Raw genomic sequence first — 21,806 nt, 5'->3', positions numbered from 1 at the left:
GTGCACGGACGTCGGAAACTTTTTCCCTTAGCGGCTCCCGTCAGGCCGGCAGGGCCCCCTCCTTCCCGCCAGAGCGGCGCCCCGCTCCAGGGTATATATATCCCTGCCGACCCGACCCCTCCGGTTCCTTCTTGCCGGAGACTCCGACAGAGGGGAAGGAGGGTGGGAAGTGTAATGGACGTGAACAACACATCTCGAAGAACAACAGTTACAGAAGGTAAGTAACCGTTCTTTCTTCTTCGAGTGATTGTTCACGTCCATTACACATTAGGTGATTCCCAAGCTTACCATTGGAGGTGGGTAGGAGTCAAGGTACAACTGACTGTAGCACAGCCCGGCCGACCATCGCGTCCTCTCTGGTCTGATGATGGATCGCGTAGTGGGCTGTGAACGTATGTACGGACGACCAGGTGGCCGCCTTACAGATCTCCTGGATAGGGACCTGCGCCAAGAAGGCCGTTGAGGACGCTTGGGCCCTAGTCGAGTGGGCCCGGATCTCTGGGGCCGGAACATTGGCGAGCTCATAACAGGTGCGTATACAATGCACAATCCATGCCGACAAGCGCTGTGTCGAGATAGGTAAGCCTTTCATACGTTCCGCAATAGCAATGAACAGCTGAGGTGTTCTGCGGAACGACCTGGTCCGTTCCAGGTAGAATGCCAACGCCCTTCGAACATCCAGGGTATGTAGGCTGCGGTGGTGAGGGTCCGTATGGGGTTTAGGAAAGAACACCGGAAGGCAAATGTCCTGCCCCATGTGAAACTGCAATACCACTTTTGGAAGGAATTTGGGGTGCGGCCTCAGTTGCACCTTATCCTTATGGAACACTGTATAGGGTGGTTCCGAAGTGAGGGCCCTCAATTCCGATACCCTTCTGGCCGACGTGATGGCCACGAGAAACGCCACCTTCCACGAGAGGTGCGTGAGGGAGCAAGTGGCTAGGGGCTCAAAGGGGGGACTCATGAGTCTTGTTAGGACTAGGTTCAGACTCCACGCTGGGACAGGCGGGCGCGAGTAGGGAAACACCCTTTCCAGCCCCTTGAGGAATCAGGACACTGTGGGGTTGGAGAACACTGACACTCCCAACTCTCCCGGATGGAAAGCCGAAATGGCGGCTAAATGCACTCTAATCGAGGCGGGCGCAAGCCCTTGATTCTTGAGGTGCAGTAGGTAGTCCAAGACCGACGGAACTGAGGCTTGTAAAGGCTGTATGCGTTGAGGCTCGCACCAGTGGGAGAACCTTTTCCATTTTGCCAGGTAGGTCGCTCTTGTAGAGGGCTTCCTACTATTAAGGAGGATTTGTTGAACCTGGTGAGAGCACCTGTGTTCTGCATCGTTCAGCCAGAGAGATACCACGCCGTGAGATGTAGCGAAGACAGGTTCGGGTGGAGTAGGCGACCTTTGTCTTGTGTGACTAGGTCGCGATGGAGGGGAAGGGTGATTGGGTCGGCTATGGACAATTCCAGCAGGGACGTGAACCAATGCTGGCGTGGCCAGGCCGGGGCTATGAGTATGACTGTCGCCCTGTCCCTGCGGGTCTTGAGGAGAACCTTGTGTATGAGCGGGAACGGAGGGAAGGCATACCTCAGGCTCCCTCCCCACGGGATCGTGAAGGCATCTGCTAATGATCCCCGGCTGAGGTTCTGGAATGAGCAGAACTGAGGGCATTGACTGTTGTCCCTGGTGGCGAATAGATCCACCCGGGGAAAGCCCCACCTCCGGAAGATTGAATGCAGGACGTCTCGCCTCAACGTCCATTCGTGCATTCGGTAGGATCGGCTGAGGCGGTCCGCTAAGCCGTTTTGGATCCCCGGAAGATATGTTGCGATGAGGTGGATCGCATGGGCTATACAGAAGTCCCATAATTGGAGTGCCTCGCGACAGAGGGGAGAAGACCGGGACCCGCCGTGCTTGTTTATATAGAACATGGCGGTAGTGTTGTCCGTCAGGACTGCCACGCTGTGACCTTCTATGGTGGCGTGGAAGGTCTGACAGGCGAGGCGAACCGCTCTTAGCTCCTTCAGATTGATGTGAAGCAGCTTGTCTTCTCTGGACCACCGCCCTTGGGTCCGAAGTTCCCCCAGGTGCGCTCCCCAACCCAGGTCCAATGCATCTGTTACCAACGTCAGAGTGGGCTGTGGGGCAGCGAAGGGGATCCCTTCGCAGACCTGTTGTTGATCGAGCCACCAGCGGAGCGAGCCCAACACCTGGCTTGGGATCGTTACTACTTGATCCAATGGGTCTCTGTTGGGGCGGTACGTTTGGGCGAACCACAACTGTAAAGGCCGGAGCCTTAGGCGAGCATGTCTGACCACGTGTGTGCAAGCTGCCATATGCCCCAGGAGCTGCATGCAACACCTTGCCGTTGTCGTGGGGAATTTTTGGACTGAGCTTACGGCCCTCTGAATTGTCAGGAACCGTGCCTCTGGTAGGCTTGCCTGCGCGGCCACCGAGTCCAGGGTCGCACCTATGAAGTCCAGTCTCTGTGTGGGGACTAACTTGGACTTGGGCACATTGACCCGGAGGCCGAGCTTGTCGAACGTCTGCAAGGCCAGCGTCACGTGAGATCGGACCTCGGCCTCCGACCTGCCTGCGAGAAGCCAATCGTCCAAGTACGGGAACATGTGCATCCTTCTCTTTCGAAGGAAGGCTGCTACCACGGACATGCATTTCGTGAACACTCGTGGTGCTGATGCCAGGCCGAAGGGCAGGACCGTAAATTGGAAATGGCGCTGGTTGACAACGAAGCGCAGGAACCGCCTGTGGGCCGGATTGATTGCGATGTGAAAATAGGCATCTTTCATATCGAGGGCAGCGTACCAATCCCCCGGATCCAGGGATGGGATAATGGTTCCAAGGGAGACCATACGGAAACGCGCTTTGATCAGAAACTTGTTTAGATCGCGCAGGTCCAAAATAGGACGGAGGCCCCCTTTTGCCTTGGGGATCAGGAAGTATCTGGAGTAGAATCCTTTTCCCCTTAGGTCTGGTGGGACCTCTTCTACTGCTCCTGCAGCGAGAAGGATCTGTACCTCCTGCGTGAGAAGTTGCTCGTGAGAGGGGTCCCTGAAGAGGGACGGGGAAGGGGGATGGCAGGGAAGGGGCGAGGAAAACTGGAGGGTATAGCCCGCCTTCACTGTGCGCAGGACCCAGCGGTCCGATGTTATGCGCGACCATGCCCAGTAGAAATGGGACAGGCAGTCCTTGAAAATCAGAGGAGGATCCGGTATAGAATGCGGTACGCTGTCCTCGGGCGTAGCTTCAAAAGCCTGGTTTATTCCCTGGCTGCGGCTTGCCCTGGCCGTGACTCTGGCCCTGGTTAGGCGTATTGTTACGTCTCCGCCTGTTATCCCTGCCTCGACGGCGGTATGGTTCGTGCCGGGTGGCTGGGGTTTAAAGGGCTTACGCTGCGTCACCGGGGTGTGCATACCCAACGACTTAAGGGTTGCTCGCGAGTCCTTAAGGCTATGTAGCCTGGCGTCCGTTTGGTCGGAAAACAAGCCCGAACCTTCAAACGGGAGGTCCTGCAGTGTGGTCTGCACCTCTGGCGGGAGACCTGAAGCCTGCAACCACGCCGAACGCCTCATCACGACTCCTGACGCAATTGTTCTAGCCGCAGCGTCGGCTGAGTCGAGGGAGGCCTGCAATGAGGTCTTGGCCACTGCCATTCCCTCGTCCACCAGGGCCGTGAACTCCTGATGCGCGTCAGGTGGGAGGGAGTCCTTAAACTTGGCGACTGATGCCCAAGAGTTAAAATTGTGCCTGTTTAGAATCGCCTGCTGATTGGCGATCCTCAGTTGAAGGCCCCCAGATGAATAGACTTTCCTCCCGAACAAGTCCAATCGCTTAGCTTCCTTGCCCTTGGGGGCAGGAGCTTGCTGGCCATGACGCTCTCTCTCGTTGACCGCCGAGACCACCAGCGAACAAGGGGACGGGTGTAAAAAGAGGAAGTCAAACCCTCTAGATGGGGCGAAGTATTTCCTCTCCACGCCTCTTGCAGTCGGTGCACTGGAGGCCGGCGTTTGCCACACCGTCTTATAGTTGGACTGTACTGTCCGTATAATCGGGAGAGCGACTCTGGAGGGGCCCTCCGGGCTCAGGATATCGACCATGGGGTCTTCCTGTTCTACGGTCTCCTCCGCTTGTAAGCCCAGATTGAGGGCTACCCGGCGAAGCAGGTCTTGGTGCGCCCGATGGTCAATCGGGGGAGGGCCGGACACCATTGTGCCCGCTACTGCCTCGTCTGGCGAGGAGGAAGAGATCGGGGCCTTCTGCCCATCCTCATTGTCCTGCAACCCGGCATCGACCAGTTGCTCCTCTGGGGCCTGACCCGCAGTGTGGGACTGGGACGGCACCGTACTCGGTGCCGAGTCCACTCCTTCCCGCTCCGGTGGTCTAGAGACCGTTGCCTCCTTATGCGATGGCGGGCGGTGCCGCGGGGAGCGGGATCGGTACCCTGATGGCCCGGATCTCGAGGCCCTCGATGGGGGCCCTTGCTGGTGGTAGGCCCAGGGTGTCCAGAATGGCCATTGGCTCGGTTGGCCCCACTGGGAATGGCCGTAGTCCCTGCTGGCCTGTGACCTATGGGCATACCCGCCGTACCGGTCCGAGTCAGTCCCCGAGACCACGGATGGTGACCTGGAAGGCCACGGCGGAGCCGTAGGATGGTGCCGGTCCGGGTTTGGGGAGTAGCGCCTCCGCGACCAGGACCTGGAATAGCGCCTCGCCGACCTGGACCTGGAACGGTACCGGTGATCGTGGGACCGGGAACGGCTACGGCTGGTCGGCATCAGGTAACGTACCGCCGACACTTCGCGGTGCCGACTCGTGCTGGGTTGCTGAGTCGGTGCCGACCGCTTGTTGAAGCCCGACTGCTGCGGTGCTTCCTGCGCCGAGGGCAACCGGGAGTCCACCGAGGCGGAGCTCGACCGGGACCGGTTCCTGGAACGGTGCCAAGACGGCGACTGTGATGGGCGCACCATCGCCGGCTTGCCTCTGTGCGGCAGCTTCGGCGGAGCGTCCTCAGCGCGTGTAGGGGCCTCGACGGACAATGCAATGAGGTCCTTAGCTGCCTCAAACGTGTCCAGAGTGGAGGGCTGTTCCAAGAGCTCCTCCAGCCCTTCATCCTCACTCGACGCGCCCATCCCGGGGCTCGACGGGCCTTTCGGCACCGGAGCCACTACCGGGGTCTGTGCTGGGGCCGTACAGGCCTTAGGGGCACTCGAGGTCTTCACCGGTGCCGCCCTCTTGTGCGGGGAGCGTCCTCGGGCCTTAGGTTGGCCCTTCGCTTTTGCCGGCGAAGACGACCGGCGTCATATATGTCCCCGTTGGGTCGGTGCCGTGGGCTTCGGGTGACCCGCCGGCGCCGGTTCCCGCACCGATGCCGGGGCGCTCCGCACGGAGGCAGACGGTGCCGCCGAAGTGGAGGGCTGTAACGCCGTCTCCATGAGCAGCTGCTTAAGGCGAAAGTCTCTCTTTCTGGTGAGCTTCCCCCAGGCAGCGGAGACACGAGGCGTGGGGGTCGCTCAATGGCATAGGCCTGCGGCACGTGGCACAAGCCTTGAAGCCTTGGGCATGCGGCATGCCCCGCCGCCCAGGGCCGGTGCCGGGGTTGAACAAACAACCACAGCAGGAACTTTAAGTACCCTAATGAGCTGTTAACTACTGGCTCAACACTACTACAAACTAACTGATAACTGCTAAATAACACTAACGACTATGCTAAGGGACACTCTCAGAGGAGAGACAGAGTTGTTCCAACGCCGCCACGGACGGTAAGAAGGAACTGGAGGGGTCGGGTCAGCAGGGATATATATACCCTGGAGCGGGGCGCCGTTCTGGCGGGAAGGAGGGGGCCCTGCCGGCCCGACGGGAGCCGCTAAGGGAAAAAGTTTCCGACGTCCGTGCACGCGGCGCGCGTACACCTAATGTGTAATGGACGTGAACAATCACTCGAAGAAGAACTGATAAACTGATCATGTACCAAAAAAGTTTAAACAACGACCCATAGGCACTCAGGCCTAGAACCATTGGGAGTTAGTTACCTAAATACTTTTGAGGAGCTGGGCCTTATTGGGTTTGTTATAGGAAGTGACAGGTGGAAAATCCTAATAACAGGAAAGTAACATCAAACAACAGAAGTTCTTTGTCTGACTGAGATCTATATCCTGCTTCAAGACAGCAAATTTCTGTCAGTAAGACGGAGAGAAAGGAAATGAGAAAGAGAAAAACCACAGTGTTTCATTTATAACCCTCCATTTTCTGCATGTGCTGATGAGCCCAAGCATGTTCAATCAAGAGGCTTTTGTCCCCAGTGGGTATGTTCTGATAGATTGTTTTCTCAAGTCCTTCCTCAGCTGAGAGAAAAGTTAAGAACTTTATTTCAATATCTTGGCATTCTGCTGTACAAGAGAATTCTGCAACTAAATTGGTTCCGTGGGTGCTGTGTTTCCAGACACAGAGACCCAAACATGCACTATGAGTCTAAAATGACTGATTGCAGATTAAGGAAAACTAGCAGCAAGAAAGAACAAATGTAACGCATCCAGGAGAGAGCACAGTGTGTGCCTCTCCTCTGTTAGTAGCTGCAGCCACTCTAAGAACAAGATGGCTGAGGGAAATTCACCTGCAGAGGGCTAGTGCCAGGTCTACGCACTGGGGTGAATATTCCATCCCATAGGAAGCTCTTGTTTGGATAGGAGAACTTTTCTCTTAGGCTGGATTAGCAGGTCAGCAGCATAATGTGACAGCTGCATCTTCATATGATATAAATGCAATGTTTAAAAAAATTAAAGCTGAAAACATGCAGATTAGAGCAGAAGTGGAGGCAAGGCCACAGAGTGGTGGAATACAGGGTTTTTTTGCATGCTTGTGATTTTCTCCCATTCCTGCATATGCAGCTGAGGGTGGGGCTGTTAACGATTATTAATAATGAGCATTAGGCTGGAATGGTCGTTTTACCACCAGCCCTGGCAAAGGGCAGTGCTTCCTGTGCTGCCCCTGGAGCAGAGTGAGATGCTAGCCAGTGCACTGGGGAGCAGGGGCAGAGCCCAGATCCTGTCCCTTCCCCATCATCCACCTGCCCAGTAGGGAAGGGCGTAGTGGCTCTGAATTACTTGCTGTCTTCCTCATGCTGCAACCTGGCACAGGTAGCCAATGCAAAGGAGTGAGGGACGCCTTCCACTCCCTTATGCCGCTAGGCCATGAGTTAGTCCTTATGTAGCACTTTGAAAGGGGCTTTACAGAGATATCAAAGACGTATGGTTCCCAGCCTGAAGGGATTACAATCAAAAGCCTCAACCTGGCAAAGGGTGGATTGGGCCATGCAGATCCCACTGCAGGATCAGGGCTTTTATTAATGGATGGTTATTCACATATATTTGAAAGCATTGCTGTTCACCGTTTCCTTTCTTTTTTCTCTCTCCTTTTATTGCCACTTCTTTAAATTACAGAGATGAGATCTCCTCTGGTCTCTTGTCCATGGATCCATTAAACAAAGCATTCAAGCAATCCATATCTATTAAATAAAACAGTAAGAAAAGATAAACACATTGAAACTGCCATCCATTAATGCCTGCTGTTCTGAGGCAAACATAAGGATCAAATTAAAGAGGAAAAGCAAGAGGGGAGGCAAAGACAATTACCTCAGTGTGTCCCAGTGGCATTCTCCGATAAGTGTGATAAGAGAATTAAGCATCATTTTGATATACTCTGCCTATTTATGAGGTGTTTGCACTGCACAAAGTCACTAAGCAAAGTAAAAGAGGGAGAAGCAGAAGAAGAAGAAGAAGAAGAAGAAGAAAAATAATTAAGTAAATCCAGGCATCTACGCAGCCCACAGCAGCATCACCAAGTGCAGGGTCAGAACCCAGACCTCCTCTGGCTATTCTCTGTGCTCCTAGGGCCCAACCTTGTGAGGTGTTGAGAGCCTTCTGCAAGATGCTCAATGGCTTCAACTCCCATTCATTTCACTGGGGAGCTGGAGGCACTCAGCACCTGACAGAATCAGACCTCTAAGAAAAGACTTACCGGGCCAGATTCTGATCTTGACTCCAGCCCCTTTGCACCTCTCTGGCAGGGAAAGGGGGATGGAAAGGTGGCAACTGTGGAGGAATCCCGAGCAGGCTCACCCGGGTCTATGAAATGTGAATGCCAGAGGGCACAGGAAAGGATGGGAATTCCAGAGATGGGAGAGGAGCTGGAGTGATCGCCAGCTCTCTGAATGGCCCTTGGGGGCAGGTACAAGTTGCCAGCACATGTTGCCTCCCTGAGGAGCTCTGGAGCAGCTGAGGGTCCAGCCCTAAACTATCATCAGATTGACAGAATATGTATAACCCCTTTGTATATCAAGTGTAACTTTGCCTCCAGGGGCCTGGTCCTCCTCCCACCCCCCTCCACCCTCCCGGCACCAATTTTACACCAGTGTAACTTCATTTCCCACAGTGGAGCTTGTCCTGATTTATCCCAGCAAGAGGAGACTCAGATCCTATGCATTTATGCTTTTCACACAGTCCTTCATGGAGGACAAACATCTTCCTTCTATTCTGAGTATCATTCTATCTAGAAGTGCAAAATATTAAACTCGCTGACCCTGGAAATCTCCTCTTTCCACATGCCGAAGCTGATCCTTCTCGATAAAGGAAGAAAAATAATTAATGCAGCACCAGTAGAGGGTTACAAATCCAAGGTTATTTCCTCCGAGTTACTGGCTGGCATATAAAGGTAACTTTCCCTGACTGAATTATGAGTTTATTAGGCATGTAAGACATTCCTGCAGCATGAACAGGCGACAGCATCCCTCTCCTGTCCAATTGTCAGCCGCAAGATTTGTACAGTGTATAGCTGCTACTTTGAATCAGAGTTTCTAAAAGTTCAGACTCCTATCTCCCCATTCATCTATTTCCCTTGCTTAGCTGTTTATAAATCGCCTAATACCTTAGAACCTCCACTTAATTCTTTCCAATGCAGCTGTAGTGTTTTAATGAAGACACTCTAAGCCGATGGGAGAGAGTTCTCCAGTCGGTGTGGTTAATCCAGCTTCCCGAGAGGAAGAAGCTACGTCAGTGGAAGAAGTCTCCCGCCCGCATAGCGCCGTCTACTTGGGGGGTTAGGTTGGTATAACTGCATCGCTCAGGGGTGTGTGGATTTTTCACCCCCCTGAGTGACCTAGCTGTACGGATACAGGTCTGTAGCGTAGACCAGACCTCAGATTCAGTGGATGTGACATCCATTCTCTCCTCTAATCCTCGGAACCTTGAAGCAAGAGTCACTTTCCTGCTCCACCAATAAATGGCTCCGCTTTTTAGAGAGATCCCGCATCCCAGCTTCCCATTTTGTGCCTGCGGTTCTGACCCCTCAGATGACTACCGGAGTGATTGATTGTATGCAGACAGCTACCTCCATAACTCGCGGGGGCAACCATATAGTCAGGCAGCAATTGCACACGTAGTTAATTGTGTTTCAAAATCACTTCCATATTCACAGAAAATTCCAGGCCCTTAATATCAATGAATCATGATGTTAAAGTTGCTGCTTTATATGCTGATAGGACTGGCTGCCTGGTCAGTGTGAGGTGTACAGAGGTCAAATATGCCCTGAATATATATTGTTAATAAGTTACTATAACTCCCTTTCTGCTTCAATCAGGAAGCAATCAGTCCATTCCACACTCTATGACAAAGGAGGATTTAAGCAATCACCTCTTCGCTTTAGTCAGGAATAATTGAGTGTCCTGATTTGAAAAGTACTGTCCAAAGTAAAAGTAGATGTGAAAAGAACCTGGGGTTAAAATTAGCAAGCTAATGCTCCTGAACTCAAGAAAAATGATCATCACCTTTTTGGCAAATCCAGGAGGGACATGACCTCCTTGCAAATCAAGCTCCACCTGTACTGATCTCTGGCAAGGAGCTTAAGATGGTCTGATTGTATATTAAGTTTCTATTCATCACTGGCAATCTTCTCTTGTTATTACAGCTTTTGGTGGCCACATGATCACGGGCCATGTAGTGGCATTCCTTGGTACACACGCTTCGGAATTCTTTGGTCTTCCTTTCTTATATGTCCCTACCAAGTGAGTCAATGAAATCAAACACATAAGGTCTTTAAAACATCTAAAACTCTCTTTCACCCAATTCTATACTGAAGTTCAGGGCTGGCCTCTCAGTCTGATACGGTCAAATTTTCAAAAGTGCCAAAGTCACTTAGGAGCCTAAGGCCCATTTTCAAATGTATCATAGGCACTTCAGGGGCCAGATTTTCAAAGGTATATAGACAGCTGAAGAAGCAGACACCCAGTGAGATTTTCAATAGTGCTTAACCAGCTCAGGTGTTTCTTTGAAAATCCTGCTATGCACCTATCTGCTATTCTGACACCTAAATACCTTTGAAAATCTAGAGCCTAAAAAACGTAAGTCTTACAGAACATCAATGGGACTTAGGGTACTGAAGGAAAAATTTTTAAAAGCAACTAAGCACCTTAGAAGTATAAGTCCCATTTTCAAAAGTGACTTAGGAACATAGGAGCCTATGGTTTTCAATTAGCTCCTAATGCCCAGATTTGTAAAGGTATTAAGGTATTTAGGCATTTCTGTGCTCAGCATTGAAATTCCTAACTGATTTAGAAGCCTAAATATAATTTTCAAGAGGGTTAGAGACATTTAGGAGCCTAAATCCAATAGACAGTCAATGGTATTAAAAGGAGACTTAGGCTCCTAAATCAATTAGGTGTTGCAGTACTGAGCGCCGTAATGCCTAAATACCTTTTAAAATCTGGGCCTATGTGCTTTTGAAAATTTTGCCCTAAGTCTCTTTTGAAAATAGGTCTTAGGCTCTTTTGAAAATGTTATCCTTAGTAGCTTATTTTCTCAAACTGATGCAGAATTTACCTTAGGGCTTGTCTACATGAACACTTAGTTTGCGGCAAGCTGGGAGGTAAACCTACCCCGCACTAGCTTGCCATGCTCTAAGTGTCTATCTGGGTGGACCCTGCTGCCGTACACTAAGAGTTCCCTAGTGTGCTTTAATCTATTCCTGTTTCAAAACAGGGTTTCAAACCCTCTGTAATGGGTCCTTCAAATACTTTGGCCAATTCTGCATTAGCAACTAACCCATTTTCTACTCCAGTTGAGGGAGCACTGGAGTCCTGGTTAACACTTGTTGTCAGACATGGGTCCGTTTTCCTAGAGTAGCTAGTCAAACACTGAGGTCTGCACTTTGCTCTGTCATCTTGGTCACCCTGACTGGTAATAATGTGGTCGTGGAAGCATTTTGTTACCACTTACTAAGCCAGTGCTATGCCTCTCCTTACCCAAAAGCAGTGGGTGCCGGAGTCTGGAGGGCAGAAGCTCTCTTGTTCTGATGCTAGCACTGGTGTCTTTTCAGTCTCTGCTGCCCAGGTTTTATTTTCACCTGCTCAGATGTAAGGAGGGAGGGGGTTGGGGCAGAGCTGGCTGTCAAATGCAGGAATGAGATGGGAAGCATTTTAATTGGTTTGGGTCTCAGTGACTAGTGGGGCAGGCTCACAGCCATCCTCCTGCTGCTTTCTTAATGAGCCAGAACTCAAGCCGGACATCTCTAATGGCAGGAAAGGGATCGGCAGGCTGGATTCCAAAAGCCAGGAATAAAACACTTTATTGAAAGCCCATCAGAGGGCAGGGCACATCCCTCAGGCTTCTGCCCCTTCCAAACCGCCCCTTTCCTACCTGCCTTAGTACTTAATTGCTCCTGTGAATGAGTTATGTTGACCTAAACTGTTGGTACCGACTGCAGACACAACACTGGACCATAAACTGCAGGTACAAGATGGAGGCCAGACAGCAAAGTGCTGCTTTCTGCTACCTTTGACTACCTCCATGCCTGCTATAGATCCCTGACTGCATTCCCCTCGCGTCTATCTCTGTATGTTGTGCTCTCACGGCTGCATCCCCGGGCTATGGAATTTGGGATCATGGCAGAGGCTGGCTACATTGAATCCATGTGATGAGCATGAGAGGACAGTAGTGCAGCAGTTCTGTGCAAGACAAGCTTTCTTTCCTGAATGATTGTAACTCATGGAGGTTATTCGAGGTTGGAAACACAGCGGGGACAAACAGATCTGGCAACATCACCTCATTTTTTCATGGAGCACTGCAGTCCGTTTCTGGCAGTCCAGGGGTGAGGAATCTGTTGTGCAGTGATTCCCAGTTCCCTCTCCCCCACCCCAGAGGTATTGGAGGAAGTCTTGACCATGGTCTTCGTACAAGCAGCCAGTATCGGAGACCGACAAAAAGCTGCTTGTTGGGGGTGGCATTTTTTTGTCAGTGGGAGGGCTATCTCCCGCTCACAAAGAGCGGCTACACTGCACACCTTTTAGTGGCACGTCTGTGCGTAGTGTAGACACAGCCTAAGACATCTTCGCCCGTCAAACACACAGGCATTCACTCCATCAAGCACAAGCACAAGCACAGATTGAGGCTATGTCTGCCCTACAAACCTTACTGCGGCACAGCTAAACTGCTTTGGAGTTGCTCTTTGCCGCTGGGAGAGAGCTCTCCTGCTGGTATAATTAAACCACCCCCAACGAGCGGTGTTAGCTATGTTGGCAGGAGAACCTCCCCTGCCGACGTAGCGCTGTCCACGCCAGCTCTTTTGTCGGTGAAACTTATGTCCGTCGGGGGTGTGGTTTTTTCACATCCCTGGCCGACAAAAGTTTTACCGACAAAAGTGCTAGTGTAGTCAAAGCCTTAGAGCTACACACACAGACATGAGAGACATAACGTACACAACCACAAAAATCAGCCTGCCCCACCCAATTATATACACACAAGCTCTTTGGGACAGTGACAATCCTTTTGTACAGCACCTAACACAATGGAGTCCTGGTCTATGACCATACAATAATAATATAGAGGCAGCCGCACGTCCATGTGACACTGTCGTTCACACATGTACACTCAAAAGGACTGATTCATCCCTAGGATAAGCAGTTGGTGGCGGTGGAAGTGGATGTGGGATGACAATGATTTAGTAGTGATGGTGTGACGCTCAGGAAGGGCTTAATCCTAAGCCCACCGAAGTCAGTGGAAAGACTCTCATTGATTTCAGTAGGCCTTAGATCAGGCCATTAGTTTTCAAGTCTTACTCCATATGCCTGTCTGAGATGAGTCAAAAGGTGCATTGATGCTACCGCATCTTGGGTTTAGTGGGAATGTGGCAGGGTGGTTGCATTATGCTGGGGACGGGGCTGAAAATCATAGAAGTGATGGCCAGATGTCTTGGTAGTGGTGGTGGAATTTGTGTACCCCTGGGGGTCATGGGCACGGTGATGTGTTGTTTTGTTTGAGTGAGGAGGGCGGTGGGTCTGATGAGGTGTAATTAAAAGGTGCAATTTGAAACATGTTTAGTTAAACCAGTGCAAACTCCAGTGTGGACATTTTGAATTTGATTTAAACCTAGCTCCCAGCTGTTTCACTTAGTTCTGCTGGCAAATTTACAGGCACAAGCTCACCCAAGAGAATCGATTTTAAACCCAGCTTTGTGTCCCCCCACAATGGTTTTGTGTTGATTTAAGTGCATCTTCGGTGTGTGCACATGGCCCAGGGGCGTCCGTAATTCTGCCAATGCAGAGAGTGTTTTGATTTTGTGTTACGAGGACATTTTGGAGACTGTGTGATTTATTCACTTGGAATGTCATTGATCTCCTGTAAGTTCCATTTTCACTGCAGTGACCCAAAGGTTAGCAGCTACCCCGCAACTCGGATGCTTTAGGCCTACGTCAAGGAAGACAGATGTCAGGGCTCTAGTCTTAATTTCACTGATTATGTGGAAGAAAAGACTATAACCTTCATTCAAGTTTCCTTAGCAAAATGAATCCATGTTCCTTATACTATGGTTGACAGTAACATAGAGTAACCCCAAGGCCCTAGCATGGAGGGGACAGTAATTCACTGTGACCGTTCAGCTTTCCTTATACACTATGTTAACCCAAATCTGGCTGGAAGTTCTGAAACTGACCGACAGCCCCGGGCGCTCAATCAGGAACTCCACATGGCTTCTGCAACAGGCTGCATAAAACCCCGCGGAGTACCTATCCGCTAGTCCTCCCTGGGTATGTGCATAGCACCCTGTCACTATGGTCTCATTTGGAGCACCCTAAATAATTCCCTCCATCCTCTAACCTTTCACATACTTGCACTCCTGGGGCAAATCCTGGCCCCATCGAAGTCAATGGAAATATTGCCCATTTTGAAGTCAGTGGGGCCTGATCTTTAGGGAAAAGAAAGTGCTGAGGGTGCATGGGCTGGCTTAACACAGGCTGCCTTTGCCGGGTATGGAGTCCATAGCTGCTGCTGGGGAAGGGGTAGCCCTGTTACCCAAATTGAAAGAAGTGAAGCACCCCCATCTCAGCTCTTTGCCATTGTTTTTCCCCTCCCTGCGTTTGCTGTTTTCTTTTTCCACTGGAATCAGCCCCTTGGTGTGATTGGTGGATCTGGCAGTTTCAGCTTTTAATACGTCCTCAATCATTTCTGGCTTCCCTTCCCTGACAAAAGCGCTCCCTCCCTTGGCCATAAAACATCGCATAAAGCATTTCCCCTCATAGCCTGGCTGGAGAGAACTGGAACAAACCAATGGAAATTTCATCCTGCAGGCTGTTTTCTTTAACCCTGAACGTGCCACGTTCCCCAAGCGTGTTCACGTAATAATGATTCTTTGCATTTATAGAGCCCCTTTATTGGACGTCTCAGAGTACTTTATCTCCATTTTACAGATGGGGAAACTGAGGCACAAGCAAGGTCAGTGGCAGTGAGGACAATGGCCAGGTCTCCTGACTCCCATTGCCACCTATTCTATTCACCAGAATACCGCTACTCTCCTGGTAGTATCCATGGAGGTAACTGTGGGCCACGGGGCTGCCCTGCTGCTGGCCAGCTGTAATAACAAGTGACAGTAGTGCAAGGGGCAAGTGGGGATGGGGGTTGGACAGTAGACTTGAGAATAGGATGAAATTAGGGGTAAAGTATCCTCACAGGTTTGTCAGGGATGCAGGAGATTCTGGAATCGCTTACTCCCCAATCCATGCTGCATGACTGGAAGCCATTCAACCCTACCTGAGAGGATTACAGGGGGTAGTGCTATCCATTTCACAGATGGGCATACTGAGGCTCAGAGAGGCCATGTGGCTGAGTGAGTCGGGGCAGAACCAGGACCACAGCTCAGGCCCTGCACTCATTCCTTTAGGCCAGGCTGCTATCAGGGAAGTTAAATTAAAAGAAAACAAAGCCAATGTCCCTTAGAGCTGGGGGGAAGAAGCGAATAATTTCACAAGAATCCCGTTGGCCAATACAGCATTGCCTGGAACTCCCACCCCAACACATGCATGGGGAGGGAGTTCTCACCCCTGCTCTCCCCTTCACTAAGAGGTACAAGCACCTGCCTAGGGGACTGAGATGCATTACACATTGCAAACCTGACAATGTCCTCAGCCCACCATCTTCCTTACGGCTAAACATCAACTCAGTGAAACACACAAAGGCCAAAGACACAGCTCAGACAGAACAGGGAGCTCAGCAGAGAACAATCAGACAGGCACAGGAAAGTGACAGCAGCCAGGCAGACTAGAGGAAATGGTAAGGGGGATGGGGGCGGCTCTGGCTTGCTTGGTTTCTGAGACAATTCTGCCCTCTGGTGGTCCACATCATTGACAGTGGTGGAGAGCAAAGATGCAGAACTTTCCTCTGGGCACGTTTCCTGCAGTAACTCTGCCCGGTTCAGCGCTTTGGGTCTAGCTTGTTTGCCACGAGGAGATGCTGTGATGGATGGTGGTACATAGAATGCTCATAGGTTCAGAGGCCAGAAAAGGACCGCTGTGATCATCCTGTTTGATCTCCTGCATAACACAGGACATAGAACTTTCGCTAAATGATTCCTGCTTGAACTACAGTTTCCTCCCTCAGTGCTGCTGCTTCTGTCATTCTGTCTCTGAAGGGCCTGGACCACAACTCAGGTGAGTTTTCAAGAGCAGAGGGGTGTGCATTTGTGCCTGGTGAAGCAATAGATATTGGGTGTCTTCCTAGAGTATACTGCTGGGAAGTGGCCAGCCAGCTCTGCATGTTAACACAGGCGTTTTAAAGGAAAAGAGAGAGACTTGGAACATTTTCACAATTTGGGTTTGCATGGGACTTTGAAAGTGCACAGTATCATTGGACTGGATGCTGCTGTCCTTGCTCAGCCAAAACTTCGCCCTGAAGTCATGATATAATATTATTTTAACTGGGCAAATGAGACACAGGAGGGGAACACTGCCCACGAAGAGCTGCCATGAAATTATTTCATGCTCCTGAGTTTTAAATAATCCCTCTTTTATTCTCCCTCTTGACACCATTAGGGCTACTGTGAATTTACCACATCTTCATATAACTTTTCTCCTACTTCTCTCTCCAACACAGACCCCATCCCCACCCTCACTCCCTACTTTACCAGCTCCAACATCATATTAAGTGGTAGCAGGGTACATAGGGTGACCAGACAGCAAGTGTGAAAAATCGGGATGGGGGTGGGGGTTAATAGGAGCCTATATAAGAAAAAGACCCCAAAATCGGGACTGTCCCTATAAAATCAGGACATCTGGTTACCCTATGGGTACATGGCATTAATCTAATCCAGTCTTTCTGCCTCTTTTATCCTGGAGAGATTGTGCTCATTGGTGTTTCAAGAGACCTGTCAACTTCTCATCGGAGTTCACCTTGCAATGAGGCATTTTCATTTTAGATCTCCAACTGTTTTTACAGCTGAGGAAACGGAAGCAACAAGAGGTTAAGTGACTTTGCTGAAGATCGGAGCATGAGCCAATGGTAGCGCTAGGAACAGAACCCCAGGCTCCTACTTCCTTAATCATATGTCCTGGCCGCTGAAAGACAGCCACCTTCGTCATGCTTGGTATGCTCAGAAAAGGGTAGATGAGTGTGATTCCAATACACAAACACCAATGGGGGGTTTATTAGTCATAAACTGCCAGTTAAACAGCACAGGAAGATGACTCAAATTTCCTCTCACTTCATTTTTTCACTTAGCATGTTACAAGAATTCTCTCTATTTACAGGGAACATCTCCCAGACGAGGATGAGGATGAGAAATGTTATTCAGCGGAACAGAACCTTTAAAAGTCAACAGGCTGCCAGTTAACTCATTGATTGCTAGCATTTTCCATAGTGCCAGCCGAAGGAGAGCAGAGGATAACAGACAATGTATGTCTGTGTATATTTCAGAGGAGTTACTTGCAACATCTTTCCAAGCTGAGTTCCTGATAAGACCTTGCTTCATAGTGATAAGGAAACTATGTTACTGTTAGGAAGACTGCCTCCTTATCTGTCTCTCTTAAAGCAACAATTTCAGATGACCGAGTTAAAGTTGCTAGGGGGCTCTCATCCCAGGACTGAACTTTGCAGACTCACCTAGTAAAACCCACATGTGCTGACGTGTTCTCAATTCTTAGCCCAGGGTAAAGTGAAGGTTCATTTGTTTTTCATTATTTTTTTTCAGAGGCACAAAGAATAAAAAAGATCACCTCACTGTGACTTTATGGATGAAAGGTTACACACGGAAAACTCACGAAAGTCAAAGTTAGCCACCGCAACTCTATTCAGGCCCCTTGCCTGGTGTTCTCTAAAGTTATATATGGTAAGGAATAAAAGTTAGGTGCAGTGTAGCAGTTACAGTTACCACGGGAACCATAACCAGTGTGTGTGAAAGTTCCACACCAACCGTTTGCATCGAAACAGTTTCTTGCATTTAAAACAACAGGAGTGAATGACCATCAACCAAAACTACAAGTCTGGCCCTACAAGGAGCTGATTTGCCTATGGCAGGGGTTCTCAAACTGGGGGTCGGGACCCCTCAGGGGGTCACAAGGTTCTTACATGTGGGGTCAGCCTCCACCCCAAGCCCCGCTTTGCCTCCAGCATTTATAATGCTGTTAAATATGTAAACAAGTGTTTTTAATTTATAAAGGTTATACACTCAGAGGCTTTCTATATGAAAGGGGTCACCAGTACAAAAGTTTGAGAACACTGGCCTAAGGTCACCTCGAGCTAGGAGCACTGAACCCACGATACAGATTTTACTAGCCATGTTTTAATCACTGAGACATGTTTAAGAACATAAGAATGGCCACACTTGGTCAGACAAATGGTCCATCTAACCCAGTATCCTGTCTCCCAACAGTGGTCAGTTCCAGATGCTTCAGAGAGAATGAACAGAACAGAACAGAACAATTTCGAGCGATCCATCCCCTTGGCCAGTACCAGCTTCTGGCAGTCAGAGGTTTAGTGAGGAGGGCTGGCTCCAGGCACCAGCTGACCAAGCATGTGCTTGGGGCAGCACCTTGTAAGGGGCGGCCAATCTTGGGAGGGGCGGGGGGCGCTCAGGTGTTTTTTGTTTTTTTTTGGTTCGGCGGGGTGGCCATTCGAGGTTTTTTTTGTTGTTGCTGTTTTTGTTTCGGTCAGGTGGCCCTGGGGGAGGAGTTATTTTTGTGTTGGTGGCGTGGCACTCGGCTGGGGGGTTCGGCGGTGCGGCACTCAGCGGGGGGGGTTCAGTGGCATGGCGCTCAGCGGGGGGGTTTCGGTGGTGCGGTGGGGGAGTTCGGCGGCATGGTGCTCGGCGGGGAGGTTTTGGCAGCGCGGCGCTGGGAAGGGGGTGTTTTGGCGGGGCGGGGTAGCACTGGGAGGGGGTGTTATGGCGCGACGGTGCTCTTTTTTTTTGCTTGGGGCAGCAAAAAAGTTAGAGCCTGCCCTGGTAGTGACACCCATAGCATGGGGTTATGTCCCTGACCATCTTGGCTAATAGCCACAGATGGATCTATCCTCTGTGAACTTAATTCTTTTTTGAACCCAGTTTTAGTTCTGGCCCTCACAACATCCCCGGCAACAAGTTCCACAGGTTGATTGTGCATTGTGTGAAGAAGTATTTCCTGTTGTTTATTTAAAACCTGCTGCCCAGTAATTTCACTGGGTAACCCCTGGTTCTTGAGTTATGGGAGGTGCAGAGTCTCTTCATTTTCCACTGAAATCAGAAGTGTCCTGGGTGCAAAAAAGCAGCCAAATATTTGTTTAAAGTATGAATGAAGCCCTCATTTTCCTCTCCATACTCCCTCTGCCACCCCAAACTGACTGTTGCTGATCTTCCTGGGGAAAATATTTTCTTTGGGTTTAGACCACGCAGGAAAAAATTTCAGCCTGAGGGTTAATCTTTGTGGATACTTCTAAAAAAGGCTTAGAAGGACAATGCTTCCAGCTCTGACCTCAGCACAATGCAGTCGAACTGCTGCTGCTGCACCAGTGAGCTGCAGAAGCAGAGTACCTCGAGATTTATTTTGTGTGTCAGAAAGGCTGCCCGGAATCCAAAACTCTCTGGGTTTCCCCCTTTTCTAGGGCTCTGCTTATTCAGAGAGAGAAATAAAGCCGCAAAGTCACCAAACGAGGTCCTGGGCAGCATCAAGCAGTCAGCATTGTAATGATAGAGACTGATTCCAGCTTTGTCAAAAGAAACTCCTGCAAGAAATCCTTGAAGTTCAGTGTTGACAGATGGCAATTTCCCAGCAATATCCTAGACAAACCTCATTGAATTAAGCTGAAGTATTTTGGGGTCCATTGTATTAAAAATGCAATTGTTCATGCGTTATGGTGAGACTGTATGCTACCTCGCTGGGAGGAGGAGGGTTATGCTAATGAACTTCCTCCACTGATCAGCTCTTTGAAGCTTCACCCTGGGGAGTGGGCCCATTGTCTGGCTGATTACCTAATTCAACATCTCTTCAAAGGTTCAAACTGGATTCTCTAGAGGCTAGCAGACAAAGAAAGGATGCTGGGATAAAGAACCTGGTGGGGAATTGAGGCAGGGCTTTTGTTCTTATGCAGCCAGGTCCTCTGGTCGACAGAGGGCCCCAATCCTTAGGGAAGGGTTGGAAAGACTTTGGCCTATGAAGGCCCCTTAAGACTGGGTTCTCATTTTGAGCAAAAAGTGTGATGAACTTGAAAACACAGGGGAAATCCCTGTGGGGGAAGAGGGACATTTTGAAGGGCTGCTCCTGCCAGAGCCCTTGTTGGAGAGGGATGATCTCTACTAAGCTTATTCGCATGCATGTAGGTTCTTTTATTGTTTCTAATATGTTTTCTCTGTAGTACTTTTATCTTAAGAATTAAATAGACTTGCTTGTAAAGAACTGTGTGGTAACTTATAACTGGGGCAATTATCCTGTGTACCCTCTCTGAGGGGAGAGGAGAAGCAGGCCCGCTTAGGCAGATTGTCTTTTGCTGGGAATTACACAGTGACGGCAGGGACTTGTTCAACCTGGAAATACCCTGGTCAGAAGGGAGAGAGACACAGGCCTCCACCCAATGGCTGGGAAACCGGAAGCCTACAGTGGGTGATGCTCTTAAGGACATAATTAAGGCCATACTTTGTCAGACCAATGCTTCATCTAGCCTAGAATCCTATCTTCCAATACTGGGCCCTTTGCTGGACCTCTGAGGGGAAATAAAGGTGCAGTTGGCTACAACTGTGACACTCAGTGTTTAAAAAACAAGTGAATGTCCATTTGTTCCTCCAGGCAGAGGATAACATCATCAAACAATCGACACTATTTTAACCAAACTGGATCAATAGAGAAATTACATTTGGAAACTGCTCTATGCTGGAAATTCTCTCCCAGTCCCTGTCCTTCCAGAAGTCTTAAGTCTTTAAATGTCTCTTGTAGAAAGAAGCCAACACTTTCAGCATCTACAACTGAGACAAAATTAGAGATGAACATCCCAGCTCAGAGGCAAACTTTGCAGCTGGGCTGTATTGCTACAAGCTGAACTAAAATCCTGTATATAAAAAAAGGCAAACTTTCTGAAAGTTCAGAATTGTAGGCAAACTTAATGGCCCTTCCCCAAGAGAAAAAAAAACACCTATGTAATAAATAGAAACTGGGACACCATTTGGAAACTGCTTGAATTCATATTCACACTTGCTGAGGACTGAAGCTCAGCATCATCTTCATATAAATTCACTCTCTCAGATACTGAAGTCATGTCTACATTAGAAACTGCTGTGCTGGGGGAACGCAGTTCAACATGGTCAGCAATGGTAAGGTGGTGCAATATGAGAGGCCTAAACTGTATGCGAAGATACATGTCTAATCCATGATGTATCCCTGCTAAGTGCAAGGCTGCAGTATGGATCAGCAACATGGCTGGGTTCCATCTCATCAATGCTGCAAGGTGTTTTACTGTGTAACAACCTAGGCCATTATGACCCTAGTTTCTACAGCAGAGGGAGAGCCTAAATGTGCAGACAATGTAAAATGAATACCGAGGAGAGATTGATACTCTGATCTGAAGGTATCAGTGGAGTTACACCAGGGATGATATTGGCCCACTGTATAATGTATTCTTTGTCCAGCTACATGCGATGGTGATGGCTATTACAACTTGATGCAAGTTGGGAGAATACAAAAAAAGGATGCAAGAAGAGAAAGACGAGTCTTATGGAGAAGAGGAGAGACTGAGGTCTGACTCCAATATGATTTCAGCTTCAGCGTTCTGAGCCAGGGACTGGCTACAATCTCTATAAAACTAGGACTTGCAGCAATACCTAAGTCCCTGCAAGAAAAACCTGATCGTGGACTCTGCAGCCACCTACTATGGAGGTGTTTGGTTTAATGTTTGGCTGCTAACGCTGGCTCGGTTTCAGTCAAGAAAAACACACCCAGCCTGTAAGGCCATGGCTGGAGAAATGTCCACACCCACTTATAAATACAGTTTTGACTCTCCCACGCCCATTGCTCCCACGC

General features: G+C 49.7%; 2 long non-coding RNA genes across 2 annotated transcripts; one reads left to right on the top strand and one right to left on the bottom strand.

Annotated features, from left to right (window-relative positions):
* Positions 1-6,207: 6,207 nt before the first annotated feature.
* Positions 6,208-17,507, bottom strand: LOC103305851 (uncharacterized). Its single transcript, XR_508320.4, has 3 exons — positions 17,428-17,507; positions 7,645-7,748; positions 6,208-7,517 (listed from the first exon to the last, which is right to left on the bottom strand). It is a non-coding gene; the product is annotated as an uncharacterized LOC103305851 (long non-coding RNA).
* LOC112059061 (uncharacterized) lies at positions 15,583-20,176 on the top strand. Its single transcript, XR_002888272.3, has 3 exons — positions 15,583-15,980; positions 16,765-16,912; positions 17,076-20,176. It is a non-coding gene; the product is annotated as an uncharacterized LOC112059061 (long non-coding RNA).
* The last annotated feature ends 1,630 nt before the right edge of the window (positions 20,177-21,806 follow it).

Source organism: Chrysemys picta, chromosome 10 (genome assembly GCF_011386835.1).
Source record: "Chrysemys picta bellii isolate R12L10 chromosome 10, ASM1138683v2, whole genome shotgun sequence".
Lineage (NCBI taxonomy): Eukaryota > Metazoa > Chordata > Testudines > Emydidae > Chrysemys > Chrysemys picta.
Note: the sequence above shows the minus strand (reverse complement) of the source record. Positions and strands in the feature narration are given on the sequence as shown.